Raw genomic sequence first — 12,918 nt, forward strand, 5'->3', positions numbered from 1 at the left:
AGAAATCATGGAGGGGTCTGAAATTGTCATTGTAGGTGCATGTCCACTGTGAGAGACATAATCTAAAAAAAAAAAATCCAGAAATCACAATGTATGATTTTATAACTATTTATTTGTATGATACAGCTGCAAATAAGTATTTGAACACCTGAGAAAGTCAATGTTAATATTTGGTACAGTAGCCTTTGTTTGCAATTATAGAGGTCAAACGTTTCCTGTAGTTTTTCACCAGGTTTGCAGACACTGCAGGAGGGATTTTGGCCCACTCCTCCACACAGATCTTCTTTAGATCAGTCAGGTTTCTGGTCTGTCGCTGAGAAACACGGAGTTTGAGCTCCCTCCAAAGATTCTCTATTGGGTTTAGGTCTGGAGACTGACTAGGCCACGCCAGAACTTTGATATGCTTCTTACAGAGCCACTCCTTGGTTATCCTGGCTGTGTGCTTCGGGTCATTGTCATGTTGGAAGACCCAGCCTCGACCCATCTTTAATGCTCTAACTGAGGGAAGGAGGTTGTTCCCCAAAATCTCGCAATACATGGCCCCGGTCATCCTCTCCTTAATACAGTGCAGTCGCCCTGTCCCATGTGCAGAAAAACACCCCCAAAGCATGATGCCTCCACCCCCATGCACAGTAGGGATGGTGTTCTTGGGATGGTACTCATCATTCTTCTACCTTCAAACACGTTTAGTGGAATTATGACCCAAAAGTTCTATTTTGGTCTCATCTGACCACATGACTTTCTCCCATGACTCCTCTGGATCATCCAAATGGTCATTGGCAAACTTAAGACGTGCCTGGACATGTGCTGGTTTAAGCAGGGGAACCTTCTGTGCCATGCATGATTTCAAACCATGACGTCTTAGTGTATTACCAACAGTAACCTTGGAAACGGTGGTCCTAGCTCTTTTCAGGTCATTGACCAGCTCCTCCCGTGTAGTTCTGGGCTGATTTCTCACCTTCCTTAGGATTATTGAGACCCCACGAAGTAAGATCTTGCATGGAGCCCCAGTCCGAGGGAGATTGACAGTCATGTTTAGCTTCTTCCATTTTCTAATGATTGCTCCAACAGTGGACCTTTTTTCACCAAGCTGCTTGGCAATTTTCCTGTAGCCCTTTCCAGCCTTGTGGAGGTGTACAATTTTGTCTCTAGTGTCTTTGGACAGCTCTTTGGTCTTGGCCATGTTAGTAGTTGGATTCTTACTGATTGTATGGGGTGGACAGGTGTCTTTATGCAGCTAACGACCTCAAACAGGTGCATCTAATTTAGGATAATAAATGTAGTGGAGGTGGACATTTTAAAGGGAGACTAACAGGTCTTTAAAGGTCAGAATTCTAGCTGATTGACAGGTGTTCAAATACTTATTTGCAGCTGTATCATACAAATAAATAGTTTAAAAATCATATATTGTGATTTCTGAATTTTTTTATTTAGATTATGTCTCTCACCATGGACATGCACCTACAATGACAATTTCAGACCCCTCCATGATTTCTAAGTGGGGGAACTTGCAAAATAGCAGGGTGTTCATATACTTATTTTCCTCACTATATATATATATATATATATATATATATATATATATATATATATATATATATATATATATATATATATATATATATATATATATATATATATAGTTTTTTTCATACAGTATATTAGCCAGAATTTCTTGCGGAAAAGGTAGGCTATGTCTTCTATTGGTGGCATAACTAATGTAATTACTGTGTCACAAGTTTGACAAAGATATGTCTATACTCTGCACAAGAAAAAAATCTTTAAGGAATGTTTCTATAGTTTTTTCTACATGTAAAAATGCACGACATGCACAAAATATATATATTTTTTTATTACTGTACAGAGTATTCTCATTTGGGGAAACTATCACTTTACTGCATTTTAAGAAATAAAAAAAGACAATTTTAAAGTGAAAAAAAAATAAAACATCTGTAAAAAATTTTTACTTCACCATTGAATTGCATACATTATTAAAATAAAGTTTTCATGAATAGGTATTTACATTTGATAAGTACATTCACAGTACAATTTTCTTATGTAGAAATGCTTGCCAATTTTTTTTTTACTTTTATTAGAGTAATATTTTACAAGGGGTTTGCATTTTAAGTACGGTGAAGGTACCAATTATTGAATTCATGTTTTAAACCTAATAAATAGTATAAAAGTCACTAAATCAACAGAAAACAACCTAACTTCAAGTATCAATTATATTTAAGAACAAACAATATGTGTGATGCATGTTACTGTTTTTCTTTTGTACCTACTGAATACTTCCTCCTACTTCCATGCATTATTTTACTTTTGACATGAAACAGTTGTGCACATCTCTCCTACTGAATATGGGCATGCTTTGGTCAAGGAGTGCACATCATTCTTTCAACCATGCTTGCCCTGCACAACAGAGTACTTCATGTGCTTTCCAATTTCAAGTCACTCTGTTTGTCTTTGTCTCTCTTGTCACACATCCAAGACCCAAGATATTTCCACTCAACAATGTTCTTCAGTTTCTGGAACACGATGTAAACAAGTTTTATATTTGTTTCTTTCACTTGGCCCCTCCTTCACCATCTTTAATTTGCATTGCCTGTTGGACAACAATGTGGCAATATCACACACCATTTCAGATCAAAACCTGAGGACTTGCAACCAGTAGCAATTATCTGACACATACCCAAGACGGCAGAGCAATGTTGTCACGGTTCAAGTTTCATTTCCAGGAGTGTGATTGTGTGACATGTCAGTACATGATTCTAAAGAGTTCACATATCTAAGATGAATTAATATGAGCACTGAATACATGGAGGTATATTGTGATAAGAAAATGTTATATAGTTATCAGATACTGTAGTCGTACATAATACATTACACAAAAGTCTAAATACTTTATTTTTAAAGAGTATTCAGGATAACAATCTTTTCTCATGTTTAACTTCTTTAATTTTTTGATTTGCTAGAAATCTTTTCATTAAGTAGGTATGTAAATTGACAGCATTTGATACTCAGTGCCTTGTTCATTTGAACATGTACAGTAATTGTAGTCCATTTCAAACTTTAGGCCTTAACTGGCTTAATAAAACAACATATTACCCCTGTGCACTTTTGATGAGACTTACAATAACACATATAGACACATACGTTAAAGACAATAAGACAATTAAATGTATATCAGGTACTAGTTCACCAAGAAAGTAAGGCTAAGCGAAGTCTAAGTCTTTTAATTAATTTTTTTCATTTTGCCCACAGACAATGCATCTGCCAAATAAATAAATGTATAAAGAAAAATGTGACAAACAGCTAAAAGCTAAGAGCAACAATCTACAAAATATATTCAGTATGTCATGTATGCAATTTCACACTGTTTTATCATTTAATGTTATTTATATGATTTGAAATTATCCAGTTTCTAAACTGAAATTATTCAATCTAATGTCTTTAATTATTTTAAAATCTTGTTACGGAATTGTTTGTATGTCTTTGAGGATTATTAAAGATTAAGCTGGTAAAAAGCCATGCTATCAAAAAAGCAAATGTATATAGGTTAGAGAGAAAACGAACTGGAAGAGCACCCTTTGTTAAAAGCTGTAGGTATGTCATTCACAAGATACTGTAGGAATATTAAACAAGCATAAAAATATAAATTTCTTTTCACACATCAAAAAAACGTTTTCCTTCATTTTTTTGTATGAAGGGTAAAAGCTATTAGTATGTGACCTTTGTTCTCTACAATCAGGTACAGATGTGAAAATTGATTGGGTAAAATATTTTTGCTAAAAAGTCCTGAAGTTTTTTGGAATAGACACAAAGACACACAGATGCACAGTAAGATCCACAAAGAAACACACATTAAAAAGTGTTGCTTTACTGCTTTAATTTTATAAAAATGAGTCATTAGGTGTTCTGTGGTGAATAGTTAGATGCTGTTTAGTATGTTGCTAAGAAATTACTTTTCTTTTTTTAATAACTAATCCCCCCCCCCCCATCTCTCTCACACATAAACACACTCCATTATCCACACCATTAGAATATTTAATTCCTATTTTTGTCAAAAAACATCAGATCACCTCCTCACCCTGCCATTCGCTTTTGCGATGACCTACAGTAACACTCTGCACTCCTAAAAACCTGGTGTTAATGGTGCCATTCACTGAGGCACACAGACGAGAACAAACACATTCATTCATGCATCATGCATCGAAATGTTAATGTGACTGAGCTACACCACATTTTCACCAGGCATTATAATTACACAGTCTAATTCCCCTTTATAGAAAGTAATTATAATTTGTTGCTGAACGATGGTTAACAGTCATCTGGCAATGGAAAAGCAATAAATACTTTCAAATGCTCTCACATTAATTCTTTTTGTACTGAACTGTTATATAAAATGATAATGAAAGAGATAAATTGAATGCTAATAAGAGAAAGATTTAGCACCCTTTGCTTAGTTAATGTCAATGATACCTACACCTTGCTTATCAGAAGCCCTGTAGCCCTAGCCCTTTGGCTACCTATGAATATGATCATAAACCCCTTTTCATTTTAAAAACATAAACAGTGATTCACTTTTGTGAATCAGTATTTTAAACACAGAAAAAGCACAGTTTTTAAACTTGTTTTTGTGTGGCTATGGACAATGTATTTCTAGGTCAAAATGAACATTGTTGTAGACGAAGCCTTGACAAAATAAAGAGTAAAATGTGAATGTAGACATCAAGAGGTTTGAATAGACATGCTGCTGCATTAACTAGTCAGTTCAGCTCATCTTCCTTCCTTTTGAAGGCAATGCATACATATACATATCAGCACATTAGTTGTAAACATGATAGCAAATGCAATGTTTCCTTGTACACTTTTGTTGGTGTTGGTTCACTCACATATGCCTACACATGGCAAAAATTGCATCTTGACAAATGGAGTCGGATGAGTCCGGTCGAGGTCCTTTCCCAGCCTCAACACCGGGGCCTACAGTTCTTCCCCGACCTGCACACCGAGGTGTCCAGGTCCTGGGAGACCCCGTATGCGGCGCATACTTTTTCCAAACAAACCTTGCTGTACGCGAATGTAGTTGGGGCTAAGGAGTGGGGCTACAGGGTGATGCCACGTGTGGAAGAGACGCTAGCAAGCTATCTCTCCCCTAGCATAGCATCGTCTCTCAAAGGTCAGCAGGTCAGGCTGCGGGTTGCCTCCACACGATAAGTGTGTTGCAGGCATACCAGGCTGACTTGCTGCAGGAGTTGGACGAGGGACTTAGCTCTGGGGCTGATGACATTAAGGAGTTGCGTTGTGCTGCCAACCTAACCCTTTGGGCCACGAAAGACATGACGCGGGTCTTTGGTCGGTCCAAGTCAGCCCTAGTGGCCACAGAAAGGCACCTCCCTGACAGGGACCTGCGTCGACATGTTTCTGGGGTCTAATAAGAAATCGTATTCCAGCGGTACCTCCTTTGCTGCTCCTGTGGGGTTGCTCGACGGCAGCCTCAGCCTGGTCTATCCAGGCACCACAAAGTTTAGAATGGGGCCCCTGGGGCCTCCCTGCAGGGACCGGGTGTCAAGGCTCTCCTTCTCAGCCCAATAAGGAGCTGGGTGACTTTAGATTCATCCTCGCTTTAAATAAACGGGCCGTGGTGCATAAGCCCTGACGACTTGCTCCTAGGAGGGCGGTTTCACAGTGGCCGTCCCTCCGCAGCATGACTGGGAGGCCAGGCCATTAGCTCTGCCACAAGATGTGCTTTATAGCACGGCCTTGCCCCAGCCCCGAAAATCACTGCGGATGGGGGAGACCCACCACCTCTCAGGAGGCACCAACGGCTCCAAGGCACTCCTCCAGCCATTCGGGTACAGCTGTTAGCCCTGTCACAGGATGTGCTTCAGGCCGCAGCCTACCTCCAGTGTCTCCCTCTATATCTGCCCCAGAAGGTCTCTGCGAATGGGGAAGACCCGCCGCCTCTCAGGAGGCTCCAATGGCAGCAGGGCAATGCTCCAGCTGCTCCGGAAGGGTCAGAGGCCAGCCTCGAGAGTTGCGACACAGCTCGAGTTCCCGAATGGGAAACGTCCCTTTTTTTACTTATGTAACCCTAGTTCCCAGAGGAAACGAGACGCTGCATCCCTGCGGCGCTTACCTTCTCATTTTCAGAAGCTAATGTCACTACCACTGCACAGCCATTTTGTAGCTTCTGGTTGATGCAACGTTGCCCGCCGATGACGTCACGACTTGCCTTTTGGCCAGATTTCACACGTGGTTCACAGCGTGGAAAACGCGAGGCATTCCCAAAGTGTTGCATCACAGCGTTTCTTTCCCTCTGGGAACTATTGTTAAATACGTAACCTAGAGACGTTATTTATGACCTTCACAACAGAAACTGTTTTGATAAACAGAAACTTATCAAAAACAAAGAAAAACTGGATGAAGCCAGTTAAATTAGCAATGTGCCAGGGTTATTAAGTATCTTGCTTGTGCCTACATGAACATATGGCCCACAATCACAAACATTCTTATTACTGCTTGCTGTGCTTTTTACTGTAAACTTGTCAAAGCATAACACGAACATTAATCACATAATTCATGCACAAACAAAGCATCATATATTAAATTATAAAACAATATAGTAACAAATACATATAGGACATTACATTTAGCAACAAATTAAATGTGATTTCTATGTTATAATAAGTGATAGGACAAGTGGTTTGTAACAAACAATAATTCATTAATAATGAATTAATTCATTCACATTTAAAATTAATTCTAGCCAGGGTGTATATATGTATATATATATATATATATATATATATATATATATATATATATATATATATATATATATATATATATATATATATATATATATATATATACATATATATACCCTGGCTAGAATTAATTTTAAATATGAACTACATGAACATGAGATTAGCAAAAAGTTATTCTTCCACTTCCACTTGTTGTAGCATGTATTAGAAGATAATAGGTGAACTGACATCAGTGATGAATCTACAAGCAAGTACAAGCTGGAATTAAGTGTTAATAAATCTATCACTTATATTCCCTTCCCTCATTTTTTTATAGAAGACACACATCTTTGATTTACTACACATTACAGTAGTATATTATAAAGTATACAATTTAAATAAGTGCACCCCTGTCAAAATCACTTGAATGTCAAATTATTTAAAATGCTATTACCATACTGTAATTGCATTACTTCTTGGTTGAATAGTGGTGTATTTGTTCTTAGGTAAAATTGTAAAAAATAACAGTTTAGATTTATTATATTATAATACAGGCCAAATATTTTTTTTAAACCAATAATCAGAAAGATTGACAGATGTATGCCATTCTACAATGACAAATTATTTGGTAAATCTTTGTGGTGTTGCTTTACCTTTAACTTAAAATACCCCAAGATGTTCTACTGGATTCAAGTCAGGTGACATGCTTGGCCAAGTTTTAGTTTTCATATTTCCGTTTCTTTTCAAACTCATCTCATTTTGTCAGTTTGCTTTTAATTAATATCAATCAATAAAGAATAGCCCTTTTCTAAGCTTCTAGAGAGTTATCTTGTCAGCCAGCATCTTGGTATAGCCACAGGCATTCATGGTTCCTATTTTCCCAACATCGTTTACACTCATGCTGCCTCGTTTAATCACCTTGATGCTTTTCTAATAGTATTCACTGTGGTAATCCTAGCCTGATTTATGCAAAGAAAATTCTGGACTAAATAAATCTATTTTGGTCTCATTTGTCCAAAGAAAGTTCTTCCAATATTCATCAAGATCTTATATTTAGCAAATGTTTAATCATGAAGTTTTGTGCTGGAAAAAAGTACTGCTTTTTTTGTTTTTTGTTTTGGATGTTGTCTTTAGAGGTTGACATTTTATAATTTGCCCACCTGTGTTTTAGAACTTTTTAGAAATTTAATGTCATTTTAGGAGGATGAGGACTGATACTATGTTTTGTTTTATACCTCCTGATTACTGCTGAGTCATTTAACTGAGCTTAGCTGGTCACCAATCTTCCAGTATCCTTTTCCATCTCTGTGAAGTTTCACAATACAGATATTTCAAGTTCTCCGGCAGTTCTTTTCAAAGTGGAGCCATGATGCAGACGGACTCAGTTCAAAACTGAACACGTTCTGAACTTCACAGGTCATTTTCAGTGGTGGACAGTAACCAAGTGAATGTAATTCGTGACTGTATTTAAGTAGCTTTTTTCATATCTTTACTTTATTTAAGTATTACATATCAAAGTCAAATATCTAACTTTTTACTTAACAACATTTGATTAGTTCCTTTTGATTTATGAGTGGATAACAACATCAAGCACGCAGCAATCCACCAATCAGGGTTGACCGTGAGCTTTGTTTTAATTGCTTGGTGGTATCTACAGTACTAAGCATTAACATACAGTTCAGCGTCAGTTCAACAGCAAACAGAACCTTTTTTAACATAATAAATGATGGAAGACATTTCTGACTCTAACTAACTACAACACACACATGGCCTAATTTGTGTAATTGTTTTTGTTGTTAAAAAGAAAGTTTTGGGCTCATGATCATTTTAATAGATATTAATCAGTAATTTATCATTCTATTATTAGATTGGTGTGCTAAGAGTAACATTAGAGTCTGGTTACAAAAACTGAGTTAATAAAGCAACAGTCTTTTGACAAAAATTATAGAACATAAAAGCCCTAATAAAACATAGTACTTTGGATTCTTAAGTACATTTGAAGGCAAATACTTATAAACTTTTACTTTTACTGGAGTAATATTTTATTGAGTGTATCTCTACTTTAACTTAAGTTCATGGTTTGCGTACTTCATTCACTATTGGTAATTTTATAACCATGTTTATGCAATTAGGCTAATTGTAAATCACACGTGAAGTCAGAAGTGTTTCAATGTTCTTAGGTATATACAATTTTTGTTGCATTGAGTTTCTCATTTAAGGTGTTTGTTTTTTATTTTAAATTCTTAGTTTTTGATTGTGCATAACAAGAAAACATTAATTTGTTAAGACAGAAATAATGCAGTTGATAGATAATACATGTTGATTCGTTTGACATTTAAGTGATACCATAAGAAGGGTATAGTCATGTCTGGTGTATACTGTATACTGTTCATTTGTATCTGCTAATAAAGGTATCGATGGGTTACTTAACGTAATCCCGGGTTCTTTGATAACAGAGTGAGGTGTTTCACTATGGGAATCGCTTTGAGCGTGACCAACTACGGAAGCTCTTATGACACCACGTCTGTCTTGACAGACAGGTCCGCCCCACCTTTATCCCTCAGGTCGACCCCTCCTAACATCATTGCAGCGAGATTTCTTCCCGTCCGAATGCAAGGAGGGAAGTGCTGGTGAAACACCTCACTCTGTTATCAAAGAACCCGGGATTATGTTAAGTAACCCATCGTTCTTTTTCTAACTTCGCTCGGTGTTTCACTATGGGAGATATAGACTGCTCCCGGATTGCACAAGCCAATCACATGGGCTCAGTGCATCTGGCACTCAGCACCGCATGTGCCAAGGATGACTCAGACACATCTAGTCCATAAAACCGCACAAAGGTGTGTGGCGTAGCCCAGCCAGCCGCCGCACAAATTTCCTGAACAGAAACTCCCTTAAGTAGGGCCCATGATGTCGCCATCCCTCTAGTAGAGTGGGCCCTCAGACCCGCAGGTGCCTGAGAACCACAGCATTCATACGCTATAGATATAGCCTCCACAATCCAGCGGGACAGCTTCCCTTTGTGAGGGGTAGCCCAAGACACAAACAGCTGGTCAGATTTCCTGAAACCTGCTGTTCTCTTGACATACGTATGGAGGGCCCGCACTGGGCACAAGGAACCCAATCCCTCCTCCTCCTGAGGTGGGTGGAAAGCCGAAAGTTCTGTAACGGGACATCTATAAGAAGAATCCACCACTTTAGGTACAAACGCCGGGTTAGAGCGAAAGGAAACTTTCGTGAGCCCAGGGGCAAACTGTAAACAGGACGGACTGACAGACAGGGCTTGCAGCTCGCTCACACGCTTAGCAGTCACTAGAGCCACAAGCAGCACCGTTTTAAGAGAAAGAAATTTCAGCCCTACGCCATCCACCGGCTCGAAGGGGTGATGAGAAAGGGCTTCCAAAACCAAAGATAGGTCCCACTGAGGCACTAACCGCAGAGAAACCGGCCTCTTACAGCGTGCACCTTTCATAAACCGGCTAATCAAAGGGTGCCGACCTGCAGGTTCGTTATTAAACCCGACATGACACGCAGAAATAGCCGCCAGATACACCTTCAAAGTAGAAAAAGCTTTCCCTTTATCCAGCAAATCCTGGAGAAAGCACAAAATGTCTCCTACAGAACACTGGAAGGAGACAATGTGACCACGGCCACATGCATGCGAGTAGACGAGGCCCTGGCAGTGTGTATAACCGATTGGGGTAAACCTGCCACACTTAAGTTCCACCTTTAACGGGCCAGGCCCAGAGAGCAATCCTGTCCGGGTGCGGATGATAAATCTCCCCGCCCGCCTGGGACAGAAGGTCCCTCCGTGGAGGGAGCGGCCACGGTTGATCTGACAGTAGCTGAACTATTTCTGCGATCCAGTGTCTGGACGCCCAACGTGGAGCTATCAAAATCAGTGACAAGCTGAGTTCTCTGACCCTGGCCAGGGTGGGGGAAATCAAGCTCAGTTGAGAGAAAGCGTAGAGAAGAACGTTTGGCCACAGGTGGGCTAACGCATCCACACCCAACAGTGCATCTTCGTCTTTTAGAGAAAAGAACAGAGGACATTGAGCGTTTTCTCGTGAGGTGTAGAGATCTACGGCAGCCCGGCCGTATCTCTGCCATATCTGCTCCACCACCTGGGTGTGCAGTTTCCATTCCCCGTACAGGGGGTTTCCCCTGGACAACAGATCCGCACCCTTGTTCCATATGCCTGGAACGAGTCGCTCTGATGGACAAAAGCCTCGTGTCGCACCACATTACCAGTTTCCTCGCTAACTGATGCAGCTCGAAGGAGCGCACACCTCCCTGCCGGTTGATGTACGCGACCACTGTCAAATTGTCTATTTTCATCAACACATGTCTTATACACACGGCCCTTTATGAAAGGCAGAAAATGTTTCAGCGCTAGAAATACTGCCAACAACTCCAAGTAGTTTATATGTCTCGGGATAAGCTGTGGAGGCCAAACGCCGTTCACAGCTCTGCCCATAAGGGTCGCACCCCAGCCCGCCAAAGACGCGTCCGTCGTCATAGTAACCCCCGACGACACCGCCCCCAAGGGAATCCCCGACCGAAGTGTCGCAGGGCGTCCCCATTGGCGGAGCGCTGAGATGCAAGCATGTGTTATTTTGACTGGCCGATTGAGATGACGTCGGGGACATAAGCGCAACCGCGCGACCCATCTCTAAAAATCTCTCATCATGAAAAGTCCCAGACGCACCACAGAAATCACTGAGGCCATTAAACCCAGCATTCGTAGGCACACTCGGAACGGGACCATAGTCCCCGCCCGAAAACGGGAGCGACACTGAATGAGAGATGCGATTATCCTCTCTGTCAGCGTGACTTGATAGGAGAGGGAATCTATACTGAGCCCTAGATATTCCGTGCACTGCGCAGAACACAAGTGGCTCTTTTCCCTGTTTATTCTGAAACCCAGGTCACAGAGATGTGTGACTACGCTCTCCGCATCTCTGATCGCTTGCTCTCTTGACGAGGAGCATATCAGATAATCGTCTATATAAGACAAAATCCGAATCCCGCTCTTTCTCAACTGCAAAAGTGCCGCCTCCACACATTTGCTGATAGTCCTCGGAGCGAGAGACAGCCCGAACGGAATGATTTGAAACTCGTAGGCAGTGCTTCTGTGCGCAAACCTCAAATATTTTCTGTGTGACGGGTAAACGTCTATGTGAAAATACGCGTCTGATAGATCGATCGTCACAAACCAATCGTTTGGACGGATCGACCGACAGAGTGCTTTGTGTGTCAACATTCTGAATGAATATTTTCTCAGGTGCTTGTTTAACACACGCAAATCCAAGATCGGACGAAGAGATGCGTTTCCTCTCTTCGGGATCACAAAGTACCGGGAGTAAAAACCCTGACGGCTTTCTGCCTCCGGAACAACTCTGATTGCCCTTTTGCTCAAAAGAGAGTCGATCTCGGTCGCTAGGACGCGAGCCGACTCCCCTTCGGCCACTGAGACCAACACACCGTTGAATCTGGGTGGTTTCATTGCGAATTGAAGCCTGTATCCCCGTGAAATCGTGCTTAAGACCCACGAAGGAACAGCGCATGCGAGCCAATTGACAAGGCGCGCAGAAAGAGAACCCCCGCGTACACAACTCTGGTCGCACGTTGATGACGTCACAACCGTCGCCGCGCTGGGCTCCGCTGGCAGAGTGAATGCGCCCTCCAGTGGTAAAACTGGGGGGTGCACGCTGAATTTTCGCACACTATTGCCCTCGGCTGATCGCCTGGATGCGAAAGTGCCACATTTATTGTGTTTTTTATTTTTGAACACATCGCCCTCAGCCCGTGGCTTGGATGTGATGATGCATTCTTTATTGCACAATCGTCTGAACTGACGTGCGAGTGACACAATGTCGGGAGTGCTTGGTGACACTGAACATTTTCCCTTATTCCTCGAAACCGAGCAGAAACTATAGAGGAAGCCCTTACGAAACTTACAACCGAGCTGTGTTCTCTTCTCCTTTTCTTCGCCAGCGGAGAAAGGAGGATAGGAGAACATTCCCATGTCAGGTCGCACGCTTCTTCTTCCGCTCCTCGGGGTGGGGCGGACGGTTTTAAGCCACCACGGCCGCAAATGAATGCTTTCCCCACGGTCCCGAGCCAACCGCCGAGAGCCGATCTTGTGCTCCTCACGTCCATCGGTCTC

The sequence above is a fragment of the Silurus aristotelis genome (assembly GCF_946808225.1).
Source record: "Silurus aristotelis genome assembly, chromosome: 19".
In the NCBI taxonomy this organism is placed as follows: Eukaryota; Metazoa; Chordata; class Actinopteri; order Siluriformes; family Siluridae; genus Silurus; species Silurus aristotelis.